The sequence below is a fragment of the Toxorhynchites rutilus genome, chromosome 1 (genome assembly GCF_029784135.1).
Source record: "Toxorhynchites rutilus septentrionalis strain SRP chromosome 1, ASM2978413v1, whole genome shotgun sequence".
NCBI classification, from domain to species: Eukaryota; Metazoa; Arthropoda; class Insecta; order Diptera; family Culicidae; genus Toxorhynchites; species Toxorhynchites rutilus.
This window is the reverse complement of record NC_073744.1, coordinates 90,816,328-90,838,408: the sequence shown is the minus strand read 5'-3', so window position 1 is coordinate 90,838,408 and position 22,081 is coordinate 90,816,328. Positions and strand designations below refer to the sequence as shown.

Sequence of the window (22,081 nt, the reverse complement as noted above, 5' to 3'; positions counted from 1 at the left end):
ATACGTACTAAACTAATTATCATACTACTAAAATTGACTTTCACAATGAACGTTGACGAAAACAAACAAACAAGCCGGCACCGATCGATCGTTTTTTAAAGAAAGAAAACATACACCTACCGTATCTCGTAACCTGTCACGATGAGACTCCATCTACGATATGAATTTATTATTATTTGTGTAAATATTCGAGCGTGCATCGTTAAGTTCAAGTTCAAGCTTTGGGAGTAACGTACGGTGCGGCGTAGTGCCGTGTACTATACTTTGCTTTAACAGACATTCGTTCCTGAAACGTGCTTTTGACGAATGACTGTCATGATGACGGCTACCGAAGCAAAGGAAGTGCATTTTATTTACAAATATTTGCTCAAGAGCACAACAACCCGCAAGTGTGAACTTGTATGACTCCAGTTGTAGTGCATCATATTAATTCCATATAATTTTACTGTGCCATCGAAACAGTTAATCTGTTACATTCTTTTCATTGAAACGATGAACCCCGGCAGAGCTAGGGGACCGACAATGAACTTTTCGTGAGGCCCATGTCGGTCCCTGTGGACCGACGATAGTGGGCTTTTCTAAAAATCATTTTCTAACTTTGTTGCTGTCGTTGCCAGTGATGATAGTCTCTTAGCCCTCCTGTACTCGCGTGCAAAATAATAACACGTATACTCGCGCACGGTGTCACAGACCGAAAATTGAACTTCTCTGTAATGTTGCCATTGTGTATTTTTAAGGCTTTATTGGCATTTATTTGAAGAAGAGGGTATTATTTAACGAAAAAACTTCAAAAAATATGTTTTCTTCGTCTTTATTATGTTTTAATAGTCATCTAATTCAGCCTCCTCAAAACAGAGTAATTTTTGATACTCTAACACAAATAACGAAATTCGAATTTTTCTCTGTTATTAATTAAAAGTAAGCAACTGAATGCCCGAAATAAACAAATTTTTCACATTTCATGCAGTTGTTGCGTGTTTTTCGGGTCTTTTATCGAAGAGAAGAATGTATAACGACCTTCTAGATAATCACCAGATGATAAAGGTTCTGGAATATAAAGTTTGCATATTTCTAATATTATTTGTCTCTGTATTCTTGGTAAATTAAGAATTAATGCCTTTTTAAGATGGGACATGTATAATATAAAATATGATATAAAAGGATTTCTAGGAACTTCCTTTTCTTTTTCTTGTTTTCTTGTCGATATTGTTCATTATAAAAAAAATATCCCCGAAACTGTAACTGTTAAAAATTACCATAAGCCACCGATTAGTTAATAGTTTACTGTTTACAATTCTTCCACAAGTGAAATTATTTCACAAGTGTGTATATGTATGAGCATCATATTTAGCGAATAACTATACGAAAGTCAAATATTTATATTTTGTTTTTGAACGTATGAATCTAACGACGAATAGTTAATATAAGGATCCGTTTAATCCAGTTATAAAAGGGACTGAAATCAAATAAGAATAGTCCGGTGATGATCTTATGCATTATATTCAATAAAAATTCCACACCACTAACATTTCATTGAACAATATTCTAGAATATGAAAAAAGGCACTTGTCCAAAAAAATTACTCCTATACTCGCGTCGGTGTGTCAGACCGAAAGTGTTAAAAAAGTGGCACACGTTCCCTTTGTACCAACACATGCGATACGCTAAACGATGACGAACGACGAATAACGAAGATAGAGAGAATCGCAAAGTCGTAGTGTTGATATTTTCTGAGAAATGAACGAATTATTGATTTCTCGGTCTGACAGACCAATGCGCGAGTATAGGAGTATTAACGAAAATTTTATTATCGACCCGTTGAGACCGCAAGAAAAAGACGGAATTCGGTGTCGGTCTCTCAACGTGCTCAACGTGTATTAATTACAGTAGAATTCCGATTATCCGCGAGCGAATGATACGCAGTGCGGGTTATTTGCGAGAGCGAGTTCCATAGTAAATTTATATGCATTCCCGGAATTTGTCAGTGAGTGGTATGCTTATGCTCTTTTGTTTTGGACATGGTTTTTACATTATTCGGACACTGGTGTACACGACTTTATAGAAGAATAGTAAAGAAAACTTGGCAAGTCGTCTTGCTATTCCAACAAACCAATTCTTTTGTGGCCCTTCCTAGTCTTCGTCCTTTTATCGTCCTTGATTTTCTGCAGCTCAGTCACAGCTTCCGGCAATGTGATGACTTCTGACCTCCTGGACAGACTCGCTTCCATTTGGATTTACCTCGGTTAGATTCTTGCTCTACGTGTTCCAACAAAAACGCTTCAATCGAATGTTCAGTAATTTTACTATCTAACTCGATTTGTGTACTCTGTCCAACAATGGTATTTTCGATCGATATGGCACCTGAGGCCGATTCGATAGAAAAGTGGTAAAGCACTCTGAGAAGAAATTGCATCTGTTGGCAGTGGCACTTGTGGGCATTGCTTGGATTTTTTACCCTTTCCAAAGCAGCAGGCTCAGATGTTGTCTCCGGAATCACGTTGTCATCGAAAGGAAAAATACCAGCCTTTTTAAAACCATTTTTGATCAACTGTGGATCAAGTTCGTCCCAAATCCGAGAAATTATGGTCGAAAGTTGTTGTTTTGATATTTTAACTCCATTTTTTCCCCCTGTTGGGTGTGAACCACTGAGGCCATTATTTTGAGCTATTGTGGTATACCCCTTTTTTATACTACACTTCAAGCTTATCTACTACTTATTGATGAAGGAGTAGACTGAAAGCTATAGCATGATAGGTGCCAATCAGGAATAATCTGATCGGCGACGCAGACCAAATTTTCTTGGGCTCCAGAATAACTTTATCAAGGTGTTGAAGTCTGCGTCTAGTTAGAGCTCCGCAGTTACAGAGCAAATGTTCCGAGGTTTCGCTTTCGGCATTACAAAAGCGACATATATCATCTTGTGCTAAACCTATGTTCTTAAGATGGTATTTACTCGGACAGTGTCCTGTTACAAGACCAGTGAATGTGTTTAAGTCTTTCTTATTAAGGCTTAGCAGCTGTTGAGTAATTTTAATACTCGGCGTAATAAATTTTTTCGCCTGTTTAAGTTTTGCGGCCATCCAATTGGCTGTCACTTCCCGGTCTTCCCATTTTTTCAGCTCGCTTTTCAACACACAGTCGGAGAGTCCACAAAATGGTCCTGGACCAGTGAATGGTGAGTTTGAGCCGTTCCTGGCAAGTTCATCTGCTGGTTCGTTGCCCTCTATACCGCAATGGCCAGGAATCCAGTACAATTGTACCGAACTTATCTGACATAATTGCCGTAAAAGAGAAATGCATTCCCAGACAATTTTTGAAGAGCACTTGAAGGCATTTAGAGCTTTAAGTGCCGCTTGACTGTCAGAGAATATGCAGATGTTTGCATGTCTATACTTTCTTTTGAGGCAGACATTTAGACATTCTATTATTGCAGCTATTTCCGCCTGAAAAACTGTTGGCCAGTTTCCCATAGCCACAGAGATTTTTGTTCTAAGACCATACACTCCAGCACCTGTTCTGATTCACATTTTCAACCAATCAGTGTAGAACATGATTGAACCATTACGATCGTTGGGGCCACCTTCGTCCCATACTGAGCGAGAATGTTCGATCACTCTGTATGGAATGTCATAATTGGTCCTAGGTTCCATCCAATCATTGTTCATCTCTGAGGCTGGTCCAATGGGTAAAAGATTCAAAATGCTCAAGTGACCAGTTTTGTCCCCGTCTAGTTTTTTTTCCATCTTTCAAGCTTTAGAGCGCTTTTTTTTAGCCTCTAGCTGAACATATTGGTTCAAAGGTACCAGGTGAAGGATAGCCTCCAATGCCTTTGAGGGTGTACTTCGCATTTCTCCAGTAATTGCAACGCATGCTAGTCGTTGGAGTTTGTTTAGCTTTTTTGTAGCTACAGTCTCCTTAGTCTTTGGCCACCATACAAGTGAGACATAGGTTATCCTAGGCCGCACAATTGCAGTGTAGACCCACATAACAATTTTTGGTATAAGGCCCCATGTTCTTCCTATCATTTTAGAGCATGCCCATAGAGCTGAGTAGGCTTTGCTGGTTATTGAATATAAGTGCGCGTTCCAGTTTAATTTAGAATCTAAGATTACACCTAGATATTTAACTGAAGCGCTGCTTTTTATTTCCTCTCCCCCAAGATGTAGAAACTGCAGATGCAGTTTTTTCTTTTTGGTGAACGGAATAATTGCTGTTTTTGAGGGATTTATGCTCAGACCTTCTGTGATACACCAAGATTGTGTAAAGTTTCTGCATTCTGCTCGATAACACGTCGTCAAACTTGCCTCGTACCATTATGACTAGATCATCGGCAAAGCTCACAACTTCGAATCCTTTTTCCTCTGAACTTATCAGAAGGTCGTCAACTACAAGTGACCAAAGGAGGGGTGATAAAACCCCTCCTTGTGGGCAACCTTTCGTTGCAATCACATATGTTGACGATTCTCCATCTTGAATCAAGGCTTGAAAAATTCCATCTGCACCTGCAGATTTGTAAGGTAGAACGGATCTCACCGCGTTAACTACTCTGGCTCTCGTGAAGACTAACCCAGCAACTATGTTAGCGACATCCTTTGCACTTTCAGGTCCTATGGGGTGCCATCGAGAGCATTTTGTGTCGCCATTATAGCCAGGAGTTTAGCAACGGTTGGAGTACTTTCAATGCTTTCGCAGTTATATACTCAGGATTTTCGTTTGGATCGTCTCAGTTCTCTGCTGTACTCAGTTAGAGCCGTTTTGTATTGAGACCAGTCCGAAGTAATTTTTGCTCTGTTGAATAGTTTCCGCGCTGTTTTGCGAAGCTGTTCAAGTTTTTTATTCCACCAAGGAACGTTTCTTGTTGAAGAAACTTTTTTTAGTGGGCAATTGTTGTTGTATACAGCGACTATCGTTTCGTTTAATTCTTTTGAAGCTGATTCAAGCTGCTGAATCGACCGTATTTTTGAGTTTAGAGTTTTTGACTCGAGTTCAAGGGAATACCGATCCCAGTTGGTTTTTTTTGGGATCTCGGTATTCTCGCTGAACTGTCATGCCACCATCCCATTCAAAAATAATGTGTCTATAATCAGACAAAGACGCCTCTTCGGAAACGTGCCAGTTATGAATCTTGTCAAGAATAACCGGGCTACACAGCGTTAGGTCTAAGACTTCTTGTCTGATTGCGTTTATGAATGTTGGTTCATTTCCTTTGTTAGCAATATCTATGTTGTTTGCCGAGAGGAATTCTAAAAGACACTCACCTCGGTAGTTAATGTCGATACTTGCCCACATTGTGTGATGAGCGTTGGCATCACATTCGATGATGAAGTCCTTTTCCAAAATATATATTTTTATTAAGGCTCATATGGCGTTAGCCTGACGGGGCCGGAGTTCAATATTTTGACAGTTTTTCTTATTATCTATGTTAGTAATATGTAACCGATTACTCGCGGTCGGCTCGAGGTTAGTATTACAAGTGTTCTCGTAATTGGGATGTTGCTGTCTCCAATGCTCTGTACGTGTGCCCGACACGGGATACTTCCTATTGGGATGCAGCTGACCATTAATCAGCAACGCCCCCCTAGTATGTACCCCATACCTAGCGTGGTGCGTCTTCTCGACTCGAGGAATCCAGGATAGAATGGTCACTAGCCGCCGCAATCATCAGCTCGTGTAGAGTTGTCATGAGCGGTACAACCTTTGGCTCTTGTTGAATCATCAGTGGACTGCACAACCTTCGGCCCATGTATCTGTAAAGAGTGTGTGTATGTATTGCCGCGATTAAGTAAAAGTTTATAGATCGGATAGGAGGGATATGAAATAGGGACACAACGAAGGAAACATCATTAAACGTTGACATCGGCGTTTCTGAGGAAACTTTTGTAAACCTCCTGGATAACACGCTCGACGCTGCTTTAGCGCGATGGAGGTTTATTTGCAAAACTTTAGTGTTCTACATTAGGTTGGGTTGACCGATCCGGGGGTTTATTTGGGAGAATCGGAGCCCCATCTGTTTTGTTGAAATTATGATCAGGTTTTTTGCTTGTTCCAGCGTCCATGCTCGTTTTGGATCTGGCGTGATGGGGGGTTTGAAGAAACTCACATTTTTCACTTGACGTAGTTGAAGTTTCTGCCCTTTTTGCGATTTGTTTTAAGTTTGAACCGCTTGGGCCAGGAACAGTCAGATTGTCAAGTTACTTGTTTTTCGGAGAAACTTCTCGAGGAAACTTCGATTTGCCAGAAACCCTGCTGATGACTTTTCGAGCATTTTGTGGCTTCTCAAGTATGGAGTCACTGGGCTCTGAAGACTACAGATTACCTAGGTTTTTGGGGTTATAAAGTTTCTCGTTTCTTGACACCAGATCTCCTTCGAGCACACTGGACTTTTTTTGAGTTGTTGTTTGGCGCTGCTTTGGATTAGTTTTGACGTAGGATTACGTCTTTCGGGAACATATTGGGGTACAAATTGAATATCGAGAATCGAGCACATCGCGAAAATTGTCCAATTTCAAACGCTTATTGCTCAGTCATTTCATGATGGATTGATGAAATTTTTAACGTCAATCGATTTCGGCACTCCATAACAATTTTTTATATTGAATAAAATAATATATATCATTAAACTAACTATCAAACAATCGAAAAATCTCAACCCCTATCCTAACGGAAATACCCACTTCTGATTGGTCGAAATTGACGACACATGCGGCGGTTCCCTAACAGAGACATCAAAACCAAGCTGCCTAAGGGAAATCGACATTGCAAATACATGAAAGTAGGGGGAGCTTTTGCTCCCGCCGAGATGTGTTCCCAAACAGACACATCAAAACCAAGCTGCCTGATGGAAATCGGCATTGCAAATACAAGAAAGTCGGGGGCATTTTTATATTGCAAGTAAGAAGAGTGATACGAATAATTCTAGCAAATAAAATTTAAATTTGGAACTTTAATGTTGGTTGCTTCGTGAAACTCCATATCAATGTCCGATCGTGTATTGTGAAAAATTTAGCACAAGGGTAGGTGTAAAATTGTATACGATAGCCGTTGTGTTAACCCTTTCCCGTACAACATAGAGTCTCACTACATACAGTACATATAGTATTAGGTGTACATATAGTATTAGGTATTGTTAGTCCAATTACCCGTGGACCCGTGCACCCGTGGCCGAGTGGTTAGCGTCTCACATTATCATGCCGGGTGTTCGGGTTCGATTCCCATTCTGGCCGGGGGATTTTTCGTCAAAGAAATTTCCTTCGGCTTGCACTGTGGTTACGCGTATTCTAGAGCTTGCCCCTCGGAATACATTCAAGGCGTGTTATTTGGCTTAAGAAATCTCAACTAAGTATTAATAAATGACGCTAGTTAAAATGCATATGTTGAGACGGCAAAAGTTCCACAGGGAACGTTAACGCCATTCAAGAAGAAGTCCAATTAAAATTCGCATTGGGTTGAATAAACAATCAGAAAGTAAAAATTATAAAAGAAAATTACCTTTCCCATTTCAAATATATTTTCGCTATATTAAAGTAACATGTTTTTACTGATAAGAAAAATTGATAATTGTGTTCGGTATTAATAATTATCTTATATTACATTGGTGATTTTTTCGACGTGGGACTACGTCTAACCGGAGTATATGGGGGGTAAAATGAAAACCAAAACACGAAACATGCAGGAAAAAATAAAAGATTCCGAATGCTTATAACTCGAACATCTCTCACTGGATCGGAAAGATGTTTGCATCAATTGATAGGGAATATTTCTACGCATCTATCGCGATGAATAAAATGTTATTTTTCAGGAGATAAACAATTGAATAACTGTAAAATGTTAGGCGTTATCTAAACGTCCTAACTGACTCGTTTTGATTGGCTCGATCTACGATTTCCCCAACACATCCATCATAACCAAGCAGCCTTGGGGAAATCGGCATTGCAAACACATGAAAGTATGGGGACTTTTGTTCTCACTGAAATGTGTTCCCTAACACAGACTTAAAAACCAAGCAGCGTTAGAGAAATAGGCATTGCAAATAAATGAAAGTCGGGGGTATTTTGTTCCGACTGAAATGTGTTTCCCTAATACAGACTTAAAATCTATGGAGCGTGGGGAAATTGGCATTGCATATTCATGCAAGTCGGGGACATTTTTGTTCCGACTGAAATGTATTTGCCTAACACAGACTTCAAAACCAAGGTGTCTGGGGAAATCGGCTTTGCAAATAAATGCAAACTGCGAGTACTTTTGTACTCGCTTGCCTTTGTGCAGACTATAATATGTTTCCTTAACACGGTCTTCTAAACTTAGGAACCTGGGATAATCGTGCAGACATTGGTAACGAATGAACTTCCAAGTTTAAAGCCTCTATAGTATAAAAAGTAGAAATTGTTGAAGTTGTTGATTAATGCAAGCCGGGGGTACTTCTGCACCCGAATGGTTTTTTTTTTTGCACTCCGAAAAGTGTTTTCCTAACACGGATTACAAAAGCGGGTACGAAAACAACGCTTTGGCTCGGTTATTTAAGATTGCATTGAATGATATGCCTTCATATCTTCTGCTCATTGAATTTCTACGCATACCATTTGATGATTAGGCAAAATGATGATAACCATTAGCTGCGATAACGCCTATTGATTAAACAATATGCGTTCGACGTACATGTCAAAATCGAAACTGAGTGCCTGAAATTCATAAAATCAAGCATATTCGCGTTTCGAGAAATACGTACACTTGAGAGATGCAGACTCCAGAGGGAAATGTAAAATGAAATGATCGTTTGATAATTCCCAAACCAAACGTAAAAGGACTGTCATTAAATTTACTTGTAACGAAGAACATAATCTATCACAATGCATGAATTGATATATTACATGGCATTTATTCAATATCTTTACTCATAACGCAAATATATTGAATTCAATTGAATTCAAAAATTGTTGCAATCAAAAATTTAATCAAAACAAACCAATGATTGCTAAGCTAAGAGAGTCCCACGTTAACTATGCGGTTATATCATAGATATAACACACTCATTTTTTTTCTTTATTTCATCAATACATATCACAAGAGGCATCTCGTCTAGGATTATAGAGGGCGGTTCTCATCACATCTCGTTCCACTTCGGTATCCTTTATCTGATACGCACCATCCTTCTGTCATCATCACCCGTTAAACACTGGTGGAATGAACAAATACCCAACAACCAAACAAGACGGCCCTTTTCAGGTCCACCTAATCATTATCAAAGAGTTTAACGATGCAATTATCCAAAATCAACAGATAACCTAACGGAATCCTACGTCAATTATGCGGTCGTGTCTCGGACACAACCCTCCTGTGACTTTTTCTCAACTTAGTTTCGCCAAATCGGAAGTTTATTTTAAAGTGGTTGCTAACAAGTTGACGCATTGAAGCTTCGTCGACTGTTAGCGTCCAATCCACGTGGATTTCATTGGGATTGGATCTCTGGAGTATTCGCCATTTATCGGTGGAGAGATTCTCGTTTTGGCTCTCAATGAGGCTTTTGCGTCTCTCGTCGCTGTATGTTGCACTTGGAAAAAAGGCATGAAGAAATTCTTAACTCCATAGTTTTGGAGTTGGCATTTGATGACAGCGTTGTCGTACTTAACACGTTGAGCCCAGCGTCGGTCCCTAAGGGCCGACGTTGAGCTTTCTGGTAGGAAAGTGTTGACTGGCTAGGACTGACAGTTATAAAATAATAAAATAAAAATATATATGGTTTGCTTTTCGGATGTTTTACAAAATGTGATTACTTTCTAGTCGAATTGCTGACTATTTTCTATTTATACAATAAGTGTCTTTGGGAACTGGAACCGACACTGATATTGCACAAACACTCTTGATGCGCGCCGAATGGAAACCGCAGCAAGAAAAAATCGGGGCTTAACGTGTTAAGCTTAAGGACTTGAAAACAGCAAGATCCATAGATTGGAGCAGGTGGCTAGTATGAGGAGGGAGCTTCAAAATAACGATATTTTTATTTAAGGCCATTTCGGTTGTGTTTAAAGAAATATGCGAAACGTGTCCATCGTATATCAAAGCAGCGGGACGACCATTGCCGATAGCAGGCAGAAAGCTTCGTTGGAAATAATTCGAAAAAGTTTCATTCTCCATCCATTCTTGAACCAACTGAAAATGTTGCGAAATCACAAACGGATCAGCAACTCGTTTTCTGGCTACTTCAACGGATTGTGGTTTTTTTGTGCCGTCATTTAAAATTCAAGAAATAAACCTCTCCTGTAATACTATTCTTAAACGGTGTCTTGATAGAGTTTTTCCTTAGATACTGTTCCATAGCGATGATTATTTCCTTCTTACGCAAACCACAACCCAATTTTGCCATTGTCTTTATGTTCTTTGCCATGTTTGATTCACTAGGCACTAGGTACTAGGCTCAGATAACACATTCCTGACTTGCGCTGCTCTGGCTCTGAACACGGTCCACATGAAGGACCGTGTCAACTCCTGCACGGCCTCACTGCTTGCATAGATAACCATGGGATCACTGATAGCAAACTATGTACAACGAGCGGAGATAGCGGCCTGAAGTTGAGACCCAAAAATATGGATTATTTCAACAAACACCAACAAACAATGGAGAGGAGCATGCGTTCGCGAGAAGCGGAAAATTGCAGAGGTCACCGGCTCGTGCAACCGCAACGAGTGTCAGCAATAACAAACTACAAGGAGAGCAACAAGCACTCCAGTAGGAACTTGTACCAAGCCAGGTGTTGCCGCCGACATCAACCAACACTACATCCCAAGAAGGGTTCCAACTTGGGAGGTGAAATATAAAGGATGTCAGAAGAAAGGCGAAGGAGCTATAAGATTTTGTGAAAGATATGAACAACGTCCATCTAAAAATCAAGCAGCTAGTGAGGAGCATTAGATCCGCTGTTATGTCCGCCGAACGAGAGCAGATCGACCGCATTGATGGCCCATAAGTACTCTTCAATTTGCAGAGAATTTATTCTAGTCCTTCCGACATTCCTATAAACTGTTACAACAAAATTCATTGTTGTAACAATGGGAACAACAAAAAAACACCGTTATCGGATCGATTCTCAAACTTGTCCGATCAGCTCGCGAGTTCTCGAATGATTCGTCCTGTGTACGATTTACACCATTGTCCAACATTGTATTTACCAAATCGGCAAGCGTTGGCATTAGGGGTGTACAATTTTCTTACATTACCGTTGAACTTTTGTTGAAACTTTTTTTCATTTTTGAATTTATACAATAAAAAATTTAAATAAATATAATTTATATATACCTTGAATACAAATATAATTTATTTACTCATTTATTTTTTTCTATTTTTTTATTATTATTCTATACTGTTCACATCGAACAGGTGACTAATTTATTATTATGGCTGAGGGCGGGGAGGATCCCCCCTCCACGTCATTGAATGTTTCTGATGCTGACCCACCTCCTGAAGAGCAGGAGGATGAAGCAGACGTTGAGGAGGAAAATTCTGTGTATGAAGTAGAAAGTTCTGAAGAAATGAAGGAAAGAAGAAAATTGATGAAAAACATGATTTTCGTCTAAAGGAATACCCGGAGGGATTCAAAGGTCCATTCATTGTATACTTTAGACGAAAATCAAAACCTCTTAATGTCATTCGCATCTCAAAAGAACTAACGCAGAAATTTTCCAAAGTTACTGAAATTACTCGGATGGGGCCAGACAAATTACGAGTTGTCGTCTCTTGCAGGACCCAAGCGAATGCAATAACGCGCTGTGATCTCTTTGCGATTGAGTATCGCGTATACGTACCCTGTTGCAACGTTGAAATAGACGGTGTAATAAACGAAAAGGGTTTGACTCGAAAAGAGATACTCGATGGTGTCGGTCGCTTCAAGAGCTCCTCACTTAAAAGTGTGAAGATTCTTGAATGCGATCGACTGAAGTCTGTGTCACTTAAAAATGACAAACGAGTTCTCAATCGGACAAACTCTTTTCGTGTGACATTTGAGGGTTCCGCTCTTCCAAACTACGTTGCAATAGGTGCACTTCGTTTACCTGTTCGGTTGTTTGTACCCCGGGTAATGAAATGCAACAAATGTATGCAACTCGGTCACACGGCCGCCTATTGTTGCAATAAACAACGTTGCGCAGATTGTGGAGAGAGTCATGATGGGACTTCTTGCGCAAAAGAGCGCAAGTGTCTTCATTGCGACGAGGCTCCTCATGATCTTTCTCAATGCCCGGTGTACATACAACGAGGGGAAAAACTCAAGCGTTCCTTAAAGGAACGTTCCAAGCGTACTTATGCAGAAATGCTTAAGAGTTCCGCTTCAACGACTCTGGACAATCCCTACTCCATTCTGCAGAACGACGAACCTGTTGCTGACGCTCCCAATGCAGGAAGTTCCGGTACATCGCAGGGTGCCATTAGGAAAAGAAAAATTACTTCTTTTCCATCACTCCCCAGAAAGAAGACCGAAACTTCCCAAATTGGAATGAAACCTCGTATCGAACGTGCTGAGAATAGACCGAAGCAAGTACCTCCTGGTTTAAGCGGTTCTTCTACGCACCAGGGGTCCTCAGCACTTCCCAGAACAGAGCCCAACACGTCTGTTCCTTTTTCGCGGTCGAGGCAACAGCCACAATCTGGCTTGCTTGCGCTTTCTGACCTGGTGGACAATATTTTAAATGCTTCAAATATAAATGACCCTCTTAAAAGCATAGTATTATGTTTGCTCCCGATTGTGAGAACATTTTTGAAAGAAAAATGTGGTTTTTTAGCAGCGTTCATTTCCCTCGATGCCTGATTCAGTGCAAGAGGTCAAGGATTTGACCACTGTAATACAGTGGAATTGCAGAAGCATCATTCCTAAACTAGATCAATTTAAATTTTTAATTCATAGTTCTAACTGTGATGTATTTTCCCTCTGTGAAACATGGCTTTCTTCAGCCGACGAACTGAATTTCCACGATTTCAACATTATTCGCCTCGATCGAAATGACTCGTTTGGTGGCGTACTATTGGGGATCAAAAAATGTCACTCCTTCTATAGAGTCACTCTCCCATCGATGACAGGCATTGAAGTTGTCGCTTGCCAGACACAAATCAATGGCAAAGACCTCTGCATTGCCTCGATATATATTCCTCCAAGAACTATGGTTGGCTGCCATCAGTTTTTTGATATCATCGAGGCACTGCCGGAGCCGCGGCTAATCTTAGGTGACCTCAACTCCCATGGAACAGCATGGGGTTCAATCTACGATGACAACCGTGCCACTTTGATTTATGATCTGTGCGACAACTTCAAATTGACAGTTTTGAATACTGGGGAAGCAACTAGAATAGCCAACCCTCCTGCACGGGCAAGCATGCTAGACATATCATTTTGCTCTTCTTCGTTATCCCTGGATTGCACGTGGAAGGTAATCCAAGATCCTCACGGTAGTGACCACCTGCCAATAATTTTATCGATCGCCAATGAATCAGGTTCTCGTGAGTCAGTCGATATTGCGTATGACCTCACGAAAAATATTGACTGGAGAAAATTTGCAGAAATAATATCTGAAGCACTTGTTTTAATGCATGAACTTCCTCCACTCGAAGAGTATAATTTTATATCGAGTTTGATTTACGAAAGCGCACTTCAAGCTCAAAAGAAACGTGTACCGGCTACCACTTTCCGACGTCGTCCTCTATCACTTTGGTGGGACAAGGAGTGTTCAAAGGTCTACCTTGAAAAATCATCCGCTTTCAAAAAATTCCGGAAAACTGGAAAACTAGTGGAATGGTTTCGAAAGTACCAAGCTCTAGAAGCCAAACTAAAGGATGTGTCACATCAAATTGCATCACGGAAAAAACGCTGTAGAAATTTAATTTTTAGGAATTATATCTTCAGCTTTCGCTTATAATCAGATAAGAGTGTATAGATCACGTTGGCCATGCTTTACTGTAAATTTTTCGTAAATTTGGAAAAATGTCGTCGAACGAAAAAGAGCGTCGTGAATTAATCCTGTGCACTCATTTCGAGAATCCGGAGTTGTCACATCGGGACATCGGTAAGATGCTGGGAATCGTCCAATCCACGGTCAGCAGAGTACTAAAACGATACTTCGAGAACCTAACCATCGACCGAAGGTGAAGAACGGCAAAAATGGATGCTCCGTCAGTGAAAAAGATCACAAGCGCGTAGTTAAGCAGTTTAGACGTGATCCGAGAAGTTCGGTCCGGGATGTCGCCAATAAGCTAAATTTGTCAAGTTCATTCGTCCAGCGGACCAAGCAGCGGGAGGGCCTGCGTACATAGAAGGTTCAGAAGGCTCCTAACCGCGACGAAAGGCAAAACATGGTGGGGAAGACGCGAGCCCGGAAGCTGTACACCGAAATGCTGACGAAGCCGCATTGCCTGGTAATGGACGACGAAACCTACGTCAAAGCGGACTTTCGTCAGCTGCCGGGCCTGTTGTTCTTCTCCGCAGAGGACAAATTCAGCGTTCCGGAGGAGATTCGCGAGCAGAAACTATCCAAGTTTGCAAAAAAGTACATGGTGTGGCAAGCGATCTGCTCTTGCGGAAAGCGGAGCACCCCCTTCGTGATGACCGGCACGGGAAACGGGCAGGTTTACCTTAAGGAGTGCCTACAGAAGCGCTTACTACCACTATTGAAGCAGCACGAGGGCCGGCCATCTTCTGGCCGGATCTCGCTTCATGCCACTATTCAAAGGACGTGTTGGAGTGGTACGAAGCCAACGGGGTCACCTTCGTGCCAAAGGAAATGAACCCGCCCAACGCGCCGGAGCTTCGCCCAATAGAGAAATATTGGGCGATTATGAAGCAGGCCCTCCGGAAGAACCCAAAAGTTGTCAAATCGGAGGCGGACTTCAAGAGAAAATGGATTTCTGTTCAAAAAAAAAACTACAACCTGACGTTGTACAGAACCTTATGGACGGGGTAAAGAGGAAGGTGCGAGCATACGGGCTTGGGCTCGATGTATGAATAAAAAGAAAATGGCAAAAGTTGTTTAATAGTTTTTATTTTACTGTCTAAAATTTTCAAAAGGATCGGTCTATTGGGCGAATTTTTACAGCGTTTTTTCCGTGATGCAATTTGATGTGACACACCCTTTAAAAGGTCTGATTGAAGCAAAAAAGCGTGGGTATTGGCGAAAGTTCGTCAATGGTTTGTCAAGGGAGACCGCTATGAGCACTCTTTGGAATACGGCTAGGAGAATGCGTGGCTGGAACCATACAAATGAAAGTGAGGAATACTCTGACCGTTGGATTTTCAAATTTGCAAGAAAGGTTTGTCCCGATTCCGTTCCTGCACAAAGCGTCGTACGCGACATTCCGCTCCAATGCGACTATGAGAATTTTTCGATGGTAGAATTCTCAATTGCCCTCCTCTCATGTAACAATTCAGCTCCTGGGTCGGACAAGATTAAATTCAACTTGTTGAAGAATCTTCCCGACTTGGCGAAACAGCGTTTGCTGAACTTGTTCAACAAGTTTCTGGAGCTGAATATTGTCCCGCATGACTGGAGACAAGTGAGAGTGATAGCCATACGAAAACCCAACAAGCCGGCTTGCGATCACAACTCGTATAGGCCGATTGCAATGTTATCCTGTATTCGTAAATTGTTAGAGAAAATGATTCTACTTCGTTTGGACAAGTGGGTTGAAGCGAACAATTTGCTGTCAAATACGCAGTTTGGCTTCCGCCGAGGTAAAAGGACGAACGATTGTCTGGCGCTGCTATCTTCTGAAATCCAAATCGCATTTGCTCGCAAAGAACAAATGGCTTCCGTTTTCCTCGATATCAAAGGGGCATTTGATTCAGTTTCCATGGAAATTCTCTCAGAGAAACTTCATAATCGTGGACTTTCACCAATTCTGAATAATTTCCTGTACAATTTACAGTCAGAAAAGCACATGTTTTTCAATCATGGCAGCTTGAAATCTTCTCGATACAGTTTTATGGACCTACCACAAGGCTCCTGCCTAAGCCCACTCTTGTACAGTTTTTACGTCAATGATATGGATGATTGTCTAACTAGAGACTGCACGCTGAGACAACTTGCAGACGATGGAGTTATTCCCATCACGGGTACTAATCCCGTCGTTCTGCAAAAGACGTTGCAAGATACCCTGAACAATCTGTTCACGTGGGCCCTCAAGCTGGGTATCGAATTCTCTACGGAGAAAACTGAAATGGTCGTTTTTTCTAGGAAGCACGAACCCGCCCAATTCCAGCTTCACCTATCCGGCAAAACGATCCAACACTCTATGTTTTTCAAATACCTGGGTGTATATTTTGATTCTAAATGTACCTGGGGGAGACACATTGCGTATTTGAAACAGAAATGCCAGCAAAGAATCAATTTTCTCCAAACAATTACCGGAACATGGTGGGGTGCCCATCCAGGAGACCTCATTCAGTTGTACAAAACAACGATATTATCAGTGTTAGAATATGGCAGTTTTTGCTTCCGATCAGCTGCCAGGATTCATATTCTCAAGCTGGAGAGAATACAATATCGTTGCTTGCGTATAGCCATGGGGTGTTTGCATTCGACACATACGATGAGTCTCGAAGTTTTGGCAGGAGTACCCCCGCTTACTCTTCGGTTCACAGAATTATCCTACAGATTTCTCATCCGTTGCAAGATCATGAATCCATTGGTGATTGATAACTTCGAAAATCTACTCCAACTGATTCCTCAGTCAAGTTTTATGTCTTTATACCATGAGTACCTTACCCACGACGTGCACCCTTCACAAGGCATCTCCAACCAAGTTTGCTTCCCATACTTTTGCAATTCCTCTGTCATTTTTGATCTGTCCATGCGACAAAAAATCCATGGAATCCCAGATCATCTACGCTCCGATTATATTCCGCCGATATTTTCGGCAGAATATGGGAAAGTTAGATCTGATAAAATGTTCTTTACTGACGGTTCATACATAAACGGGTCCACTGGCTTCGGCATCTTCAATGAAAATTCCAGTGCCTCTTTCAAACTCAAAGATCCTTGTTCCGTGTATGTCGCTGAACTGGGTGCGATATACTACGCACTAGGGATCATTGAAACATTGCCCATCGACCACTATTTTATTTTTTCAGACAGTCTCAGCTCAATAGAGGCAATCCGCTCAATGAAGGTTGATAAACGCTTATCTTATTTCCTAACTAGAATAAGACAACTATTGAGTGTTTTGGTCGAAAAATTATTCAAGATTACCTTAGCATGGGTTCCCTCTCATTGTTCGATTCCGGGGAATGAGAAAGCGGACTCGCTAGCTAAGGTGGGCGCTTTAGAAGGCACACTTTTTGAAAGGCAAATTACTTATAATGAATTTTTCCACATTCCTCGTCAGTACATGCTCGTAAGTTGGCAGCGCATGTGGAGTGGAGATGAGTTCGGTCGTTGGTTACACACGATTATCCCTAAGGTCTCGACGAGTGCATGGTTCAAGGGATTGAATGTAGGTCGTGATTTCATTCGCGTGATATCTCGGCTTATGTCCAATCACTACAACCTAAACGCGCATCTCTATCGCATTGGGCTCGCAGCAAACAATCTTTGTGATTGTGGCGATGGCTACCACGACATCGAGCATGTTGTCTGGTCGTGTATCCGGTTCCATACTGCTCGCTCTCAGCTCTCTAGAGCACTGAGAGCACAAGGCAGACAATCGGAGATCCCCGTCCGGGATATCTTAGGTAGCCGTGATCCTGATCTTCTGCTTCATCTATACCTGTTCCTCAGGAACGCCGATGTCAACGTTTAATGATGTTTCCTTCGTTGTGTCCCCGTTTTATATCCCTCCTATCCGATCGATAAACTTTTACTTAGTCGCGGCAATACATACACACACTCTTTACAGATACACGGGCCAAAGGTTGTGCAGTCCACTGATCATTCAACAAGAGCCAAAGGTTGTACCGCTCATGACAACTCTACATGAACTGATGATTGCGCCGGTTAGTGACCATTCTATCCTGGATTCCTCGAGTCGAGAAAGACGCACCACGCTAGATATGAGGTACAGACTAGGGGGGCGTTGCTGATTAAGGGTCAGCTGCATCCCAATAGGAAGTATCCCGTGTCGGGCACACGTACAGAGCATTGGAGACAGCAACATCCGAATTACGAAAACACTTGTAATACTAACCTCGAGCCAACCGCGAGTAATCGGTTACATATTACTAACATAGATAATAAGAAAAATTGTCAAAGTATTGAACTCCCGGCCCCGTGAGGCTAACGCCATATGAGCCTTGATAAAAATATATATATTTTGGAAAAAAAAAAAAAAAAAATTCATATTTGACTAATCATGGTCGGCCACGGAATATTATTTTGTTTATCATACAACTGTCATTTTTCCAGGAACTAATAATCCATTGCGATAGTTCGCTAAATCATACATTTGACCATAGTTTTGATGAATCGATTTTGGAGTAATTAGTAAAATCATATTGAATACTCAAAGCAGTAGATATGACTTTTGAAATAGGCGACATGCAAATATTCTAGTACGTAAATATTCAACGAAATACAGTAATCGTTCGCTAACTGGTCCTGGTTTGACTGGTCTGCTTTTTAACTGGGCGAACGTTAACTGGTCCTTGGACCAGTTAAAAAGTAGAATTTCGTAAACAATCGAAGCCATATTCAAATGGACGATTTGCTATGAGGGGCATTCGAATGTAATTTGAAATGTTATGAAAAATGACATTATTTTCGCATGACAAAATCACTGATTAAATTACAAAAAAAAATCCTCAAATTATATTTCATACCTGTTGTCGCACTCAATGCGAAACTTCCATTGGAATCCCTTTGTTTATCTAATTTCATGATCAACGCGAATCAAACAATTTATTGAAGTTCCCCTCGATTTTATTTGACGTTCAACATGCCCGACCAGTTAAAACGTGAATGTCGATAACTGGTCTTCACTTTTCGCCCAGTTAGTGAATGTTTATTGTACTTGAGAGCTATATGGTAAAAATTTCATCTATAGAACGTCTAATGGTGACGAGGACGTGTGTTTCGTAACTTACATCGAAGACACAGTTGACTTGTTTGCAACTGGCACTTATATGGATATGCTATGCAATGACATGACGAAATTTTCACAAAAAGATCAAGAACTGACGAATTTGGATATACCTTCACTACAACGTGACATTGACTGGGATGTCCCATTACCCTTTTTGAAGAACCTAAAAGAATCGTCCTGTACATCAAACAATAACACAAATTTGAGTAACATTTTGCAAGTGGAGCAAAGTGATCCATCGCAAGGTACGCAAGTTCTGCTGAGTGTGACGGAATTTGGAAAGACAAATGCCCCATGCAACGAACCATCTTCTGTTTGCATTCAAGAATCAAATTTGGAGCAACACCCATGTGAGGCTACGTTGAAACGACCATTGAAATAATTGCAGCATCACATTTCAGACACTTTGTTCTAATATCTTGGAATTCTTAATGCACTGAAGATATAACTATAAAATTAATATCACAATTCCTTCTTTAGAGTAATCCCTTGGTTTCACTATCATTTCATATGAGAACTACATTTGAATTATAACATAATCGGCAAATTCTGACAACACTACTCATTATCGTTTGTGTTTGACGTTTGCTAAGCGTGAGCACGTAGAATTTACACGTTCATAAATATTAAAATTTACCCCGTGTTTCATCAGTTCTCATCATCGTTAACAGTTTACTGTGATTGCTTGGTAAGTGTTTCGCAGTTGATTATAAAATATAATCAAGTGTAATGTAATTTTCGTCCAAAAAATTACAAAATAAAGTGTCCGAAATTTGAATTCAATTAGTCGAAATTTGATTCTTATTCGCTTCATTTGAAAAGCAATTTATTGAATTTTTTTTTAAGTTTTCAATCAAATAGGTACCAAAGTAGAAAGCTTAAAACCATATTGAACTAATTTATCGAAAATATCAACCAAATAAAACCTGTGCATAAAGCTTAGATCTGTTTTCTGCATCATATGCCTTAAGCGTTCGAAATATGATTCAGAACGGTATTCATGATTGAAATTCAAAAGGAATGTATGGTATACGAAGCGAAAGTCTTGGATAGCTTCGTTAAAATGGATTATGTATATCAGCAGCAGCAACACCTCAAGTTAGTAGATGAAGCCAGGTGTTTAATCAGTCGAATTTCCCTCACAGATAAAGAGATATTCTATATACGATACGTTGAGGGGTGTTTTTTGAAGATTTATTTGGTAGAATGTAAACATTCAAGTTATGATATGATTATCATAACGACTGTGTATGACAAACGAGTTTCCTTAGTTTGTGGTTTCAGTGATGATTACTGTTGACTATCTGTTTAAAATTTCCATAACATATTGATCTCGACTTAACTATTGCAAGTATATTATACAACAGGGAGAAATCATAATCATAACTGTTTACTCAATATAATGGAAACATAAATAATAAAAAACTCAATTTTGAAAACATAGTTTATAAACTAATTATGAATAGCAATCTATTAGGCGTACCGGTAAGTTTCTTCGGTTTTACAACAAATGACGTAACTTAATTATTATTCCAGTGAATCAAATTTACAGACATTCGTTGGAAAGCTACTGTCATTGTGCGTCTTTTTCAGTATATGTCAAAACGTTGAAGCGTGAACAACATAGTTATGTGCCACTTCAAATATGTCGAATTTCGTACCAACGAGAGTGTTTTTGCGGGGAGTATTACTTCATTACTTCAATATGGAGAGAAAAGCTGCGTAAAGTCATCGCATTTTGGTGGAAGTTTATGGTGACCATGCTCCAATTGAGCGAACGTGTCAGACGTTGTTTGCACGGTTTAGAAGTGGTAATTTTGACTTGAAAGACGAAGAACGTTCCGGACCGCCAAAAAAGTTTGCAGATGATTTTTTTTATTCTTTATTTGAGAGGCTTTCAGCCTCCTGGACTGGTTCGCCTCTGTAGCGACGGCAGTAGACATTACCGCATGGTTAAACAAATGACATAAAATATACATAAAAATTAACATAAATTTTAAATTGAACGAACAACAATTTGAACAAGAATAATAACATTAAGAACATTTTATAACATTTTTAACTAATTAAATGAAAATTATTGGTGTTTCTCCACTTGCTGCCTACTTGCTGGATCAGATGACTAGGATATCCTCGGACCATGACTCCAGGCCAGTGGAGAGGAAGCCTTGCCGTTGAAGATGCCGAAGTGTTCTTATTCCCCTTCATCGTGGAGGGGAAGGAACAAGGATCTTCGTGGTTGATCCATTGTTCACGTATTAGATCCTGAAGAACAATTCGGCATCTTTTAAATAGCAGAAAAGCGCTGCTACCCTCGCTGAATCGTCGCTTAATATGTCCCGTACACTCCCGCTGATTCCATAGCGATTTCGCAGATCGTCAAATTTGGGGCAGCCACACAGGAAATGTTCGAGGGAGTTGTGGATTTGGCAGTGGTCGCAGAGTAGACGGAAAGGTCCTCCGTTAAAACCGTGCGAGACCAAGCAGTGGCCGGTTCGCAATCTGGACAGGATTCGTTGTTCTCGCATCATTTTAACGTCCTCGAATCCTGCAATCGAGCCCTTAACCTTTCTGAGGAACTGCCCTCTCTCTGCGAACCACTGTTCGGACCAGAAGGTACGGATAGAGTTGGTGATCTACAACTTCATGTCATCAAGCGGCACCTTCAGAGTGAAAATCGGTCCGATGTGACCGATTCCGGCAAATCGGTCGGCCGCTTCGTTCCCTGCAATGCCACTGTGTCCTGCAACCCACATGAGCACAGTGTCGGGCAATAGGTTCTTCCTGACGGCCTGTACCCATGGGTGTCTGGACCTAGTCGCACCGATGGCATCAATGGCACTTGCAGAATCGAAGACGACCAACAGCGGCTTGGGAGATGGGATGGTGGTTGCCTCGAAAATGCCGGCCACCTCTGCCGAGAAGACTTGGCAGATGTCTGCGACTTTTTTGCTGGAAATTAATCTGTTACAGCAATCGCTTACCCCAAATCCAACTCCTGATGGTCCTTTTGAGCCGTCCGTATACCTGATT

At 40.8% G+C, this 22,081-nt stretch overlaps 1 protein-coding gene across 5 annotated transcripts in view; it reads right to left on the bottom strand.

The window, feature by feature from the left end:
- The window catches only part of LOC129765144 (synaptosomal-associated protein 25), a 172,007-nt gene that overhangs the window by 16,097 nt on the left and 133,829 nt on the right, over positions 1 to 22,081 (bottom strand). The window contains exon 1 of one of the 5 annotated variants that reach the window (XM_055765043.1): positions 121 to 297. The exons of 3 other annotated variants lie outside the window; for them this stretch is intronic. The gene's annotated coding sequence lies outside the window, so the exon portion shown is untranslated. One more of the 5 variants, XM_055765062.1, reaches the window with a different exon arrangement.